The sequence below is a fragment of the Marmota flaviventris genome, chromosome 6, assembly GCF_047511675.1.
Source record: "Marmota flaviventris isolate mMarFla1 chromosome 6, mMarFla1.hap1, whole genome shotgun sequence".
Taxonomy (NCBI): Eukaryota; Metazoa; Chordata; class Mammalia; order Rodentia; family Sciuridae; genus Marmota; species Marmota flaviventris.
In genome coordinates this window covers 80315804-80331075 of record NC_092503.1, presented here as the reverse complement: position 1 = coordinate 80331075, position 15272 = coordinate 80315804, and the positions used below count along the sequence as shown (strand labels likewise).

The window sequence follows — 15272 nt, the reverse complement described above, 5'->3', positions numbered from 1 at the left end:
ATATTTCAGGTTAAATAAATTAGAGATCAAAACCCCAGAGGGGAAAAAAAAGTTACTGGAAATCTTTGTTTCTTTGTTCTTTAGTGTGCTGGGAGAGAGTGATCAGAAGGGGAGATCACAAAGGGAGAGATGGAAAAGGTTGAAGATCGGGAGAAGGAGGGGTGCGAGCCTGCCTCTGTGTTAAAAGGAATATGATGTTGAAAAAAACTGACAAGCAGAAACAAGCCTAAATGCTTTTTTGCTATGGAAACACTGTACCATCTGTGTTCTTACCTAACCTACATTAAAGGGTTATATAACCCGGTAACTGGCTAAATATTAAAGTGGACCTAACAGTGAAACATGTAATTGTTATTATTTTTTAAAATGGTGACTCTAAGTCAAAATGAAACACTGCACAATCATTCTTTTTACCTACCTCCAAGAGAATGCTCTGGGAAGCAATGACATTTTCCCTTAAGGCAGCAAGACATGCCCCCAAGTTTCTGCAATGGCCCTGATTTTCTATCCTTGAGAGTCTATTATTTTTATTTATTTTATAACTAGGCAATGTCAAAATGCTTGAAACACATATATTGCTTCAATTGTGGTTGATTTACAATTAAACCAAAGGTAGTCTAAAACACAAAAACTGTCCTTTCCAAGAAAAAGGCACTCTCCATTGACCAAAGATAAATCCGATTTTCCTCAAATATATGAATGTGCAAAGAATACACTGTTCCTAGCACAGAGAATATTCTAAATCCATGTTCCACATTGGATATGGAGCTTTCTAGTGCAGGAATTATGGCAAGAAGTATGCCATCACAAGTGGTCTAAAAATCAGCTCTAAACCATCCCATCTATCCATGGTTTACAACAGGATATATTCGAAATGCCAGGTCACAGATAAGCAGCTTCCAATCATGATGAGCCAGAATGGAGCAGGTTTGGGTTTTGCCAGTTTCATCCCCAGACCATTTTTCAATCTCCCTAGAAGAACTATTTCTTATGCCAGTCATTTTTAAGTCTGTATTTTCAGCCCTCAGTACTTTCCCATATATAGCCTTCAGGCACCTCAAAGTTCAACAAGTTTAAAGATAAATTCAACATTTTCTCAACCTATTACATGTCGTGTTTTCTCTATAACAGTTACTATCCAAGCTCAAAAGTTCAAAGCTACCTTCCCTCTGCCTAGGTAACTAAGTGGGTTATCTCAACTATCATATCTTAGCCTAAGCTTTCATCAGTTGCCAAACAGGTATCTTTCTAAAGTTTGTTGGGAAGGTTAAATGAGAAGGTGTATGAAACATGCTCAGAATAGCACCTGGCACTAGAAAATGCTCAGGAAATGGTGACAGTTTCATGAGCATCCCTTGCCAGAAGACTTTGTGTTTTAGTCAGCTTTTTCACTGCTGTGACGAAAGGACCTAACCAGCACAATTGTAGAGGAGGAAAAGTTTATTTCAGGGCTCACAGTTTCAGAGATCTCCATCCATAGATAGGCGGCTGCCTACCTTGGGGCTCAAGGTGAGGCAGAACATCATGGCGGAAGAGTGTGGCAGAGGGAAGCAGCTCACATGATGATCAGAAGCAGAGACAGAGAGAGAGAGAGAGAGAGAGAGAGAGAGAGAGAGAGAGAGAGAGAGAGACTGACTCTACTCTCCAGATACAAAATATATATCCCACAGCCATACTCCCAATGAGCCACTTCCTCCAGCCACACCCTACCTGCCTTCAGTTACCACCCAGGTAATCCCATTGGGGATTAATTCACTGGTTAGGTTAAGGTTATAACTGAATTATTTCTCTTCCAAACCTTCTTGCATTGTCTCACACGTGGGCTTTTGGGGACACCTCACATCCAAACCATAACACATCCCAAGTTCCTAACCTATATTCCTGAGAACGGTACCTCTCCATTTTCCCCATGATTGTTCTCTGGTCTCTTCAGGGCCCTGATTTTACAGAGTGTATAATGATTTGTCCATAGAAGTTTTCCTATACTATTGTGTGCTGTATGTGAGAAGCAGATAACTTGCCTTTTTTTTTTTTTTTTTGGTTCATCATTCTTGGAAGTACTGCAATAGCAGGTCAACGCGTGGAGTGGAAGGAGCAAGCTCCTATTCCATCTTCCTGCTCCAAAACTCCATTTAATATATTGTCCTTGGATAAAGGATGTATCAGATATTAAACTGACAAGAATAGACACTACACTCAATCTTAGCCAAAAGGCTGAGAAGTGATATAACTTGCCTTTTGAGGTTAGAGGCTTCCAGATAGAGAGAAGGCACACTTGATCAGTATATACAAGCAACATAAGGAGCCCTTCTTTGCACCTGATTGAGATGGCGAGACCCTGGACTCGGAGCAGATGCCTAACAGGATGAGCCATGGAGGGAGGTGGTGATTAGTGTGTTTCACGTGGGAGGAATGGGAATTATTTCAGCTAGGAGGTGGAGTGTAGTTGATGGTTTCCAAAAATGGCTGCATTGTTATTTCACATCCCATAAGCATTTGCAATGTGTCTCTGACACTTTTCTCTTTAAGAGATGGAGTCTATTTTCTCTCTCCTTGAATCTGGGCTAGCTTTGTGAGTTGCTCAGATGAATAAAATGCGGTATAAGTAATGTAGGTCTGACAGCCTCTATATAAAAAGTTTTAAAGCTCTGTTTTTACACTCTGCAAATGCTTCTTCTAAGAATTCTTCCTTGAGACCACAAAACTGTAAGAAAGCCCAGGCTGGCTATTTGGGGTAGTCACACATTTAAGATCAATGTGCCATGGCTGACAGCCCTAGCCAATCTGCCACTCAAGTGCAGCCACATGAGTGATGCCAAGAAAGATCAACAGAAGAATCACAAGGCAATCCATGCAATTGTGAGCAAAAAATAAACTACTGAACTATTAATCATATAAATGAATGCCTTAGTAATCTGGTTCCAATCTTCCATTACAGCTCAACTTCTCACTCTGTTCTTGAATTTACATCAAAAAGTATTAAGACAAATATTAAGATCATAACTTTGTTCATAGAGTTTTATACAAGTCATTCTAAATTTGCAAAGTTGTGATAAATCTATAATATTTATAGTAAATTTTAAAATGGGAGTAATTAATTTACTAAAACTAAATTCAAACCTAGATTTAAATTTTAAGTGCTAATAGGAAATATGTGACATGGGAATTCAAGCAGCTGAATGAATATTTTTATGATCCAGCAATTGTTGCTGCAGCATTCAGCACATGAGAGTCAAAGTGTGAGTTTTGCAAAAAAGACTTTGAACATGTGTCTTTACTCTAGTCAGTTTGATTAAACAAATTCACAAGATAAATTATTCCCACTGAGTGAATCAGGAAACAGAAACAAAAGACTGAAAGCATTATGGCAGATTAGTCACCAGGAAGCATCTGGAAATGGAACCTTGGTGACAATTTTTAATTTGGTTATTTCTTTCTGGACATTTGCTTATAAACTAAAAATTTTAAACCCCCAGTGGAAAGAATCCAGAGGCTTCTAATTTGGAATAAACAACAATATAATGAAATTTTGCAGGCTTTTAAAGATCAACAAAAGATTGGCTGGCTTTGCAGTTGGAAAACATGCTTAAATGTAGAAGGGGTCTTTCCAGAATTGAAAGACAATGGGGTGGAACAGCTGGCTAAGAAAGCACTCAAAACCCACCTGTCCTATGTCTTCCTGATTTGGGGAATGGATGGAGGATTGCAAAGCTTACTTTTTGCTGAAGGAAAGAAAAAGTTGTCCCTGCTTACGATTCTGGTGATGTCTGAAGTCTCAGGAAAACCCTTACACAAGATCTTAAGGTTTTAGGTGGTGAAAAATGTTTTTGATCTTCCTTATTCTTCTTAGTTATATATATATATATATATTTGTATATTTGTCAACAAGCAAAATAATTATATATATATGTTTATATATATTTGTATATTTGTCAGCAAGCAAAAGAATTATATAAATAAATTATATAAAATGTATTTTATGTAAATATATATTTTATATAAATATATTTATATATTTATATAAATAAATATATAAATGTTTTATAATAACATAATATATAAATATATGTTACTAAGAATATATATGTATATATGATATATATAATATATCATATATACATCTGACATAGTAACCTATAACATATATATTAGTAATATATATACTATATATATTCATATTATATATATATATATATGTGGTGTTACTATATGTAGTATAATATGTATATTACTATATGTATGTACATAGCTATCTTCTTTTGTATTATCAGGCCCCTAAAAATTTTATTTTTTTATATTGAGAAGTTGGACTTTTCTGTTGTCACAATTATGCTTTGACTACCATTATGCTTTTTCCTACCATGATGAACCCTGCTAGGTAGTTATACAGGGCCTGACACCAGTTCCTCACAGGAAAGTCTGACCCTTGGTGCCTGCCTGACTGGCTTGCAGACCCTTTAGACCATTTGCTCTTTGGTTAGAATGGTTACTGTGTCAAGGAAATTTAATCTTTAGCTTTTTAAAAACCAGAACCCTACTTTCTTCATTTTTACTCCATACTTTTTCTTAAATCATTTAAGCTCAGGACAATCTCATTTTCCAGATGAATTTGTATAAATTAATAAATTTTGTCATTTACTTACATGCTAAAATCTGGATGAAAAGTTCTGCTAATAAATAAATTGCATGAATAACATTGTTACTTACAGATGCGTGCGTTTTGTTTTTGTTTTTTTAATATTTTTTTTAGTTGTAGTTGGACACGATGGACATGATACCTTCATTTTATTTATTTATTTATTTATTTTAAACAATTAAAAAAAATTTTTAAGTGTAGATGGACACAATACAATGTCTTTTTTTTTTTTTTTTAAATGTGGTGCTGAGGATCAAACCCAGCACCTTGTACATGCTAGGCGAGTGCTCTACTACTGAGCCACAACCCCAACCCCCTTTTTATTTCCTTTAAACAAAACTATTTAGATTTTGGATGGGCATTATTTTCACAATTAAACATCAGACTCTAGTTTTGAGATAGATGTAAACATTTTTTCCTGGTTGTTTAAAATGAAAACACATTTTGCTTTTTTATTGGCACAGAAACAAATACTCACAGTATATTTTCGAAATCCTTTAGACCTTTAGAAGGGACACACTGCTGACTTCACTACCAGAATCCCATCCATCCACGGTTTTATAAGAATGTAAACAATCTGTTTCACATCATACCTTTTTGCACATAGGCCTGGTTATTCCCAAGACCATTGTGATCTTGGGTGTTGCAGTTTGGTTCAGCTAGTCTTACAATTTTCTGTGATTTGGAGCTTCCTATCCCTAGCTGAGACCTGTGGCTTCTAAGCCACAGCAGTAGAAGTCTAGCCTTGCTGTAAAATAATGGATGAATAAGAAAATCAGCAGTCTGATGGGCAGAACCAAGGATGGAAATTAGAGTACTGGAATATTAAGCTCAAAATATATAGCTGGGCAAACCACATATGCTGAGAATCCAGTTTACCAGGCAGAATGCTCTTCTTAGTTGAAATCGGAGTGGCTCTTTTCACTTCTTTCTTCCATCTTCCTTCTCACTATCTCCCTCTTCAAACTTACAGTTCTGTAGAGTGTTTTTACCTCTCGGCTCTATGACCTTATTGGATACTCCAGCTTTTCTTCAATTTTTCCCCTCCCCACTGCATCAGCCTAACTCCACAGGGAAAGCTGTACCCAATACAGATCCACTGCACCTTTGGGTGTTTCTTCAGCCACTGCAAAGAACAGTAGCAAGAGAGGCCTCCCTGGCATCCTAGGAGGACAGTTACCAATGGGACCTGGACCAAAATGTACCAGGATCCTCCCTTCAGTACCTTTAGCTCTTTTAATTTCTAGATTATTAGTTGGTCATTCATGTCAGAGACTCTTATTTTTCATAGTTTGAATTAGCTGTTAGTTTCCTGTAGACAGAAAACATGTTTAACCCAACGTGTTGCCCAAAGGGCTTGGCACATTGATCCTAATTCCAAGAAGTCCTGACTTAATAGGATCCAGAGCTTCCTGCAAAAAGATTACAATTTAAAGTGAACAGGGGAAAATTCTGACATACAAAATTGTGCGTGCATGTGTGTGTGTGTGTGTGTGAGAGAGAGAGAGAGAGAGAGAGAAATCCAACTACCCAGGAAGCTGGCTCCTCTTCACCCTGACTGTGGCTTAGACAACCTGAAGTGCTTATTGACACTTCAAATGTTCCACCCTTATCCATTCCCCTCACCACCAGTTTTGGATCCTGAGATGTAGGATACATGTGGAAACTGCACTTAACTCACCCAGGTGATTGTCTCATGCCTGGCTAGGTTTAGCTAGGCACACTGCCCCCAGGGAATGCTGAAACACAGAGCCCTGAGTTAAGAAAGTGGCAAGACTAAGTCTACCCTGTAAAATTGCTGGGGAGGAGGAAGGTGTAGTACTCCATACTTAACATTGCTTCCTATCAGGGCTGGAACCAGGAAGGGTGGAGATTCAAGTTGATCATTTACACTAAACATACATAGACTTTTGTTGCAAGAGGTGTCTCCTTGTCAGCAAGCAAAAGAATTTCCCCTTGTATGATAAGCTCCTTTTCCATTCAGGACATCAGATGTTGGAATATATATTTGAGGCTGATATGCTGATAGTGAAAGTAATTAGGTAGCATTGGCTACAAATTGAAAGTTGTATGAGAGGAAAATAAAAAGATATGCAAAGGGAAGGAATTCTGCAATATTAGGAAAGTCTCTCTGCCTATTAAGAACATGGCTGAGACACATCCAAGTGAGTTTAAGAGGAATTTCCAGATCTAATACTGCATTTGTTTCAAGAATATGCCCTGCCTTGGCCAGGTGTGGTGGCACACACCTATAATCCTAGCAGCAAGGAGGCTGAAGCAGGAGGAGCTCAAGTTGAAAGCTAGCCTCAGTAACAGTGAGACGCTAAGCAACTCAGTGAGAACCTGTCTCAAATTAAATACAGAACAGGGCTGGACATGTGGCTCAGAGGTTGAGTGTCCCTTTGTTCAATCCCAGATAACCCCTGCCAAAAAAAAGAACGTGCCCTGCCTTTCCATAGTCAGGGTCCAGACCTGCACCTGCCCTGCCCTCTTCCCTACTAACAGGGGTTCTCCCACTCAGAGGAGTGTTTCCCTCTTATTCCTTGTCTCCTCATATATCCAGCCTCTTTCACCCCCAGTCCTACAGCATGGTTAAGTCAACAAAACTGGGTTGGTACAATCTTTTTTTCTATGACATTTATTAATGGTTCATTCATACACAGTGGATATAATAGCCATATCGATCCAAAAAGTTACATAGCTACATTCCCATTAACTGTCAGAATTCTAAACACTAAATCAGTGGTATCTCATCCTGGCTCCCTTTATTATAAAGCAATCTTATTTTCTACTAATGCTTGTGGACACAGAGTTAGAAAGGGCTGGCTAAAAGCTTACCCATTTATTTGACTAAAGAAGGCAGGCTGTTCAAGTATCATTTCTCCTGTACCCCAGCAAATAGAAATATTATTGCATTTCTGCAAAGGGAAGCACATTTCTAATATCAGATTAGAGAATTTTAGAAATACAATCATTATTCAATCTGTTTTAGAGATACACTGCCAGAGATAATGCCTGCTTTTCCACACACTGATTTTACATTTGCTTCTTCAAAGATTGCAAGACATTTTGCTGATATTCATATTCTAGAGTAAAGGAAGGCATACTATTACTATCCTTTTTGATAATGGTAAAAGATTCCAAGGAGCCAAGCTCTGACAATGAAGCAGAAATTGGATGTAAGCTTCACGTCCAAAATAGCTAATAAGTTAAATAACCTTGGATACCCACTTAACCCATTGAACTCACTTTTCTCAGTCATGCATTTTTTTCATTCAACATACATTTCTTGAAATATGTGCAAATGTTTATAGCCAGAAGAATTTAAAAAATAAAGCGCTAACCCTTAACTGCATTAAAATAAATAATTCTAGGGTTCAAGGAGGAACAAATCAAAAGGCTTGGACTTCATTTCATTCAAGACAAGTCATTTCAAAGTAACTCAAAATATTTTTAACATTCAAGATTAGGATCAAGTTACACCTGATGATCCAGCTCTGGCCCCTCCCCTCTGGCCTCAGGACACACTATTGCAGTCTGTCCCATGACTTTGATCTTGTGCCTGGCTGCATGATCCCTATCCATTTCCTGTCTTCTGCACAAGGTCTGAGAGAAAAGTTGGGGATCTGAGAAAGAGAAGACTTGGCCATGCATAGCACATAGTAGGCACTCAAGTCAAAACTGATTAATTGAATTGAGTCTGTATTCTAGTTTGGATTTACAACCAATTAGACGATATGTGATTTTAGAGGGCAAGGTCCTAAACCTAATTTCCCCACATGTCAAAGTGGGAATTTTAGACTAGGTCACCTCGACTGCCCTTTCTGCTCTAAAATTCTATGATTTTATTATTTAATATCATAGCTTTATCCTTGACTTGGATCTTCCAACGTAGGGCCCAATACCCACTGAACTGCTCTGTAAAAGATCAATAGGTAACCTCTGAGTTCCTTGTCCTTATCTATGAAGGTGAAAACAGCCAGAGCTATCTTGTGTATTATGTAAAATAAGGACATGAGGTGCTTAGAAACATTTCTGACAAACAGAAGGCAACCAACAAATGATAGTTGTTGTTTTTTTTATATTAAATTATAGTTTTCCCTCTACTCTTTTAAGCTAATAAAGGTTTGCTCAATTGATTGGGCTTGTATTGACTACACTATATAAATTATCTAGTTTGAAAATCTTCAGTCATGGTATTCAACATAAAGCAAATCCAGATCCCAATAATAGTTCAGCCACGTACTGGTTGTATAGACTTGGATGACCCACTCAGAGCCTCAGTACCTCATCTGTAAAATATGGATTATGCCTCTCTTGCCGGTTCTCTGTAAAGATTAATTGTATGTGAATAATCTGGCATAGAAATATCTTCATAAATACTAATATAATCATATATTTGTGGTGTTAGGTAAAGATGGACCCTGGATTTTATAACTTCAAGCATGGAAGAGAACAGGTACTCATACTCTATTAAATCCTATTTTCCCAGTTGAAGCCTACAATGATTACTGACAACATTTGCCATAATGGTTTTTATTCCCCCACCTCATCTTTATCTGGAAACTCCCAAATTATCAGAGATTTAATAACTAATGGGTGGGAAACAGGTTCAGAGGATAAGAATAGTCAACCGCAACCCATTTCCAGTTCTAGTGCTGCTGAGTGCAGGTGTGGAACACCTTGCAATGCAAACCAGTGGATTATACAAAAGTCATTTTGATTTGACTTTGAAATGAAGCTTGAGATATTCTGGCAACAAACTTCCACTCTAATTAAGCTCCGTCTAGGATAAAAATCAATTCCCATTTCCTGAGCTCACATCAACTGAGAGGCGACTCGAAGACCCACTTGGTTTCAGAGAAGCCCACTCTGCTACAGAAAACCCTCAGTGATCCACCAGTTGCACAGAACCAGAATTCATCTATTCATTAAGTGGGAAATGTTCAGGGAATATTGATTCTATGCATTTGGCAGGCACAACCCAGTCCCAGTCACATGCATCTGTGTCCTTCCTGGCCACCTATGAATCTGGGAGCAGCTGTTAAGGACATCCAATTGCTGACCTTGTTGGCATTGTTTCTTGTGTTAGCCTGCTTTTCATTACTATAACAAATAGCTGATATAATTAATTCAGAAAGAGAAAAAGTTGCCTGGGGATGTGAGTGATTGCCTAGCATGCACATAAGTTCTGGGCTCAATCCTCAGGACTGTAAAAACAATAAAATGGGGGTGGGGGGAAAGAGGGAGAGAGTTTTAGAGGTTTCAGTCCATGATAGTTGACCCTGTTGCTTTTAGTGGGGCAGCTCATCCTGACAGAGCTAAACTACTTACATCATTATGTCCAGGAAGTGAAAACAAAAAACAAACAAAAAAAAAAAAAAAAAAAGGAAGAAGCCAAGGTCCCATTATCTCCCTCCAGGACATGCCCTTGATGACTTAAAATCTTCCACAAGTCCCCCCTCTTAAAGTTTCCACCATCTCCAAATACTGCCAAGCTAGGGACCAAGCCTTTAATACTTTGGCTTTGTGGATCTATTTAAAGATCCAAACTGTAGCAGTTGTAGAAGGAAGCTCTATCCAGGGGCCCTAGACCCCTTCCTGAGGAATGGTCTTGCTGAGACTTTTGTTACCTAGGGCTGGGGGATGAGATACCTCTGCAGGACTGGTTAGCCCCAGTGGAAAGCAGCAGCTTTGTTTAGACCATAGCTAATAAAAGACCCAACTTTTAGAGGTTGTCCCATTTAGAATCAGAAAAGGAAAAAAAAATCTGCAGCTCAGAAGGAAAGAATGTTTTGAAGGGCATTTCACTTCATTCTTATTCCAACTTCAAAACCAACATCAAAACCTATCAGTTCCAAGCGCCTGAAGCAGGTGTCTTATGCCTGAGATGTCTGAAATAGGTCAGTTCTGACCCAGTGAAGGAACACCCTTCTGCAGTAACTTCTGAAAAGCAAAAGTTTTTTTGATTTGACTTTCTTTGAAGGTAAGTTTGGAGCATTAAGGGATGTGAAGCTTTTGATCCAGAGTGGGGTAGGACGAGGAACAGGGATACAACAGTGAGAAGGGAGAAGCTATTCCTGCCTCAAGTATTTTTTAAATTAATTAATCAATTAATTAATTAATTATAATTAGTTATATATGACAGCAGAATGCATTTTGATTCATTATACACAAATTGCAGCACATCTTATAATTTCTCTGGTTGTACACCATATGTGCAGTCATACATGTACCTAGGGTAATGATGTCTATCTCATTCCACCATCTTTCCTGTCCCCCTGCCCCCTCCCCACCTCTCCCTCCCCTTTGCCCAATCACAGTGCCTCCATTTTTTCCCATGCCCACCACCCATTATGGATCAGCATCCATTTATCATTGAGAACATTCAGCCTTTGGTTTTTTGGGACTGGCCTACTTCACGTAACATGATAGTCTCCAACTCCATCCATTTACCTGCAAATGCCATATTTTCTTATCTTTTAATGTTGAGTAATATTCCATTGTGTATATATATACCACAGTTTCTTTATCCATTCATCTATTGAAGGACATCTAGGTTGCTTCCACAATTTAGCTATTGTGAATTGAATTGTTATAAACATTGATGTGGCTGCATTACTATAGTATGCTGATTTTAAATCCTTTGGGTATAGACAGAGGAGTGGGAAAGTTGGGTCAAATGGTGGGTCCATTCCAGATTTTCTAAGGAATCTCCATACTGTTTTCCAGAGTGGTTGTACCAATTTGCAATCCCACCAGCAATGTATGAGTGTGCCTTTTCCCCCACATCTTTGCCAACACTTATTGTTGTCTATTCTTGATAACTGCCACTCTGACCTGCGTGAGATGAAATCTTAATTTTGATTTGCATTTCTATACATCAGTGATGAATCCTCTAAAAGAGAAATTAGGAAAACTATCCCCATACACAATGCCCTAAGTTTTGAAAAGATATTATGTGCATGTGCCTTATGGCTGGAGGACAGTGGAACTATTGAGTTGTTCTTTCTCCCTGTATAGTCTCTGCTCCCCACCCCCTTACTTCTCACCATTCTTGTTACACTGCTCAGGGGAAGTACAGGACAAGATGGGAAGCAAAAGTCCTTTGTTTTCCAAAATCCTAACCCTCTGGAAGAAGACCAGGAAGAGTTCTGGGGGATGTAGGAGGGAGAAAAGGCCTCCCTTTGGATTAGAAAAGAGATTTTCCCAGTTGTCTACTCAGGGGGAGAAAATACACTGAAAAGCCAGCTCTGCTCGCTTCTGTACAGGACTAGAGGGCCCTGCTCTGAGGAGGGTGTCAAACTTCAGGGACATAACTTCAGAGGACTCCTAAAGACTACACATCCAGGTCCTGAGAGCCCAGCTTGGGTGACAGATGGCAGATCCGGGACCACAAACTCTTCTATAGTGAGGTTCCCACAGTATTAGAGACTGAATATTTATGTACTCTTGAAATTCATATGTTGAATCCCTAATCCCAATGGATGGTATTAGGGGGAAGTCCTTTGGGAAATAATTATACTTATTATAAATAAGTGTGAGATCCTCATGATGGGATAAGCACCTTATGAGAGAGTCAGACGTGAGTACGCTCTCCTTGTACACACACACACTGGGAGATCATCTGTGTTAGTCAGCTTTCAATGCTCCGACCAAAAGACCTGGCAAGAACAACTTAGATTAGGAAAAGTTCATTTTAAGTTCACAGTTTCAGGGATTTAGCCTATGGTTGGCTGGATCCATTGCTGTGGGCCCAAGGCAAGGTGGAGCATGTTGCCTGAAGGGCAGGGAAGAAAAAAGCTACTCATCTAATGGTGGCTGGGAAGGAGAGAGAGAGAGAGAGGGAGAGACGGGGAGAGAGAGAGAGAGAGAGAGAGAGAGAGAGAGAGAGAGAGAGAGAGAGAGACAAGAGGAAGACAGAGGAGGGGAGAAGAGAAGAAGAGGAGGAGGAAGAGAGGGGTGGGGAGGGGAGAAGGAGAATGGGTCACAGAGAAAATGAATCCAAATCCCCCCAATCCCCCTCCCTTCAGCCATACCCCCCACCTGCCTACCTTTACCACCCAGTTAGTTCATTCACACTAGGATGGACTGGTTAGATGATAGCTCTCATATCCTAATAATTTCACCTCTGAGTAGTCCTGCATTAACACAGGAGTTTGGGGAGAACACCTCATATCCAAACCATTATATTCTGCCCCAGGACCGCCCAAATTCATGTTCATCTCACAAGGCAAAATACACTAAGTGCATCTCCCTAGATTTAACTTCCCAGCACTGCCCAAAAGTTCAAGATCCAAGTCTCTTTGAAACTCAAGACAAACTCTTAGTTATGAACCCCTGTAAAAATCAAAACCAAGTTACATATATCCAATATACAGTGGCACAAAATAAACATTTCCATTCCAAAAAGGGCCAAACTGCAAGTTTTTAGAATCTTCTGGCTCAGCTACTTGTTCTCATTTCTCATAGTACTGGTTAAAAACTTCTGGCAAAATCCGTGCCACTATCCGAATATTGTGTTGCCAGGAAGTTTTCTCAAATGGATTAATTAATCCATCATCTTTAAATTTGTCTTCCACTAAAGTCTCAGGACATGGGCAAAATGTAGAAGTTCTTTGACAAAATATGGCATGAATGGCCTCTAGTCCAATCTCCCAAAAAATGTTCATTCCCCTCTGAAATCTTGTGAGCACATTTTTTTTTCTGTCTTCATTCCTATCCTTATTCTAGTCTTTTGAGCTTCCACCAGAATTGTCCATGAAGTTCTGCTTATAGCATTCTAAGGCTTCTCCAGCCTGAATCCCCAAACTTTTCCAAGCACCTCCACAAACCAGTTCCAAAGACTTATGAACCACGTGGTCAGGTGAGTCATAGCAACAACCCCACTTCTCAGTACCAATTTCTGTGTTAGTCAGATTTTTGTTGCTATGACTGAAATACCTGAAGAGAACAGCATAGAAGAGGAAAAGTTTGACCTCATGATTTTGAAGGTTCAGTCCATGGTTAGCCAACTCCATTGCTCTAGGCTGAAGATGGGACAGAATATCAAGGAAACAGTAGAGGAAACCTGATTACTTCATGGTGGGAGGTGGGGGAGAGAGAGAAACAAGGGAGGGACCCACCTCCCCCAGCCACCCCCCACCTGCCTATGGTTATCATCCAGTTAGTCCATTTAAATTAGGATGGACTGATTAGGTCACAGCTCTCAAAACCTACTCATTTCACCCCTGAATGTTCCTGAATTAGCAAAGGAGCTTTTAGGGGACATCTCAGATCCAAACCATAACACCAAGGGAAAACATAGCAGAAGGAAGTGAGTGAAGGCTGCAATCCAGGAAGTGGGCCCACATCTGAACCAAATCTGCTGGCACCAATCTCTTTCTCTCTCTCTCAGCTATCATGAGGTAATCAGGTTTCCTCTACTGTTTCCCTGATATTCTGTCCCATCTTCGGCCTAGAGCAATGGAGTTGGCTAACCATGGACTGAACCTTCAAAATCATGAGGTCAAACTTTTCCTCTTCTATGCTGTTCTCTTCAGGTATTTCAGTCATAGCAACAAAAAGCTGACTAACACAGAAATTGGTACTGAGAAGTGGGGTTGTTGCTATGACTCACCTGACCATGTGGTTCATAAGTCTTTGGAACTGGTGTGTGTGAGAAAAGGAAAAGCAGATTTATAAGTGTCATTCAAAAACACTCATGGGAAGATGGCCAGAGTGGACCACAAGAACTGGAATTTGAATTTGTGATTCCCCTGAGTACCAAACTCAGGATCTTAACAAAATCCTAGGCTCTAACACTTCATTTAGGACATCTTTGTATGTTGCATTATTCTTTTATAATTATCAGGATCTTAAGGCAGGTTAAAGATTAAGACACATCATTGGGTTGGCAGTGGTGGAATTTTGTACATCAAGGAGGGAAAAATTACATGTTGTAGTATGATTTAGGAGAAGGAAATATTAATTTCTCCTCTTCTTTCTCCTCTCTCCTCTCTTTTCTTCTTCCCCACCCCCACCCCCTTCTTCCTCCTCCTTCTCTTCCTTTGGTAGATGTGCTATGTTCAATATGCAGCCAAACAGAAAAGTTGACACTGAAGGGCCTAAAGGGATTCTTTCTGTACCCTCCAGCATGAAATATTGAACCAGATACTGTGTCATTCTGGAAGTGTGGTACCTGTCATTGCACTGTCATGATCAATTTATTGAATTGAAGCAGTGTGGAATAACTGCTTCATCAGCAGAAACTGAAGTTGCTGGTGGTTGGCACAAGTAATTCTCCCTTAAAAATGAAATTTTTCTGTTCATTTCCATCCTCAAAGTTGCAAGGAAAAGTTGAAAATATGCTATATATCTTGAATTTTAGAGCTGGAAGAAATCTAAAGAGAAGTGCTTTTAATCTTTTCTCATGATGATCCACAGTAAGAAATAGATTTACGTATGAGACCCCATATATACATGTTCTAACATCTAATATCTGTCATATTATCACTTATTGTTTACTGTACTTCATATTTTAATGTTTGTTTTGACCCATTAAATTGTTTTGATCCACTAAAGGATCATGACTTAAAGTTTAAAAAAATCACTGTTTGAATTACAGATCAAGATGAAATGACTTATCCAGGATCAT

The 15272-nt window shown here is 39.1% G+C and overlaps 1 non-coding gene across 1 annotated transcript; it reads right to left on the bottom strand.

Annotated features, from left to right (window-relative positions):
- Positions 1-2035: 2035 nt before the first annotated feature.
- Positions 2036-2226, bottom strand: LOC114086979 (U2 spliceosomal RNA). The gene has a single exon (XR_003581714.1). It is a non-coding gene; the product is annotated as a U2 spliceosomal RNA (small nuclear RNA).
- Between the last annotated feature and the right edge of the window lie 13046 nt (positions 2227-15272).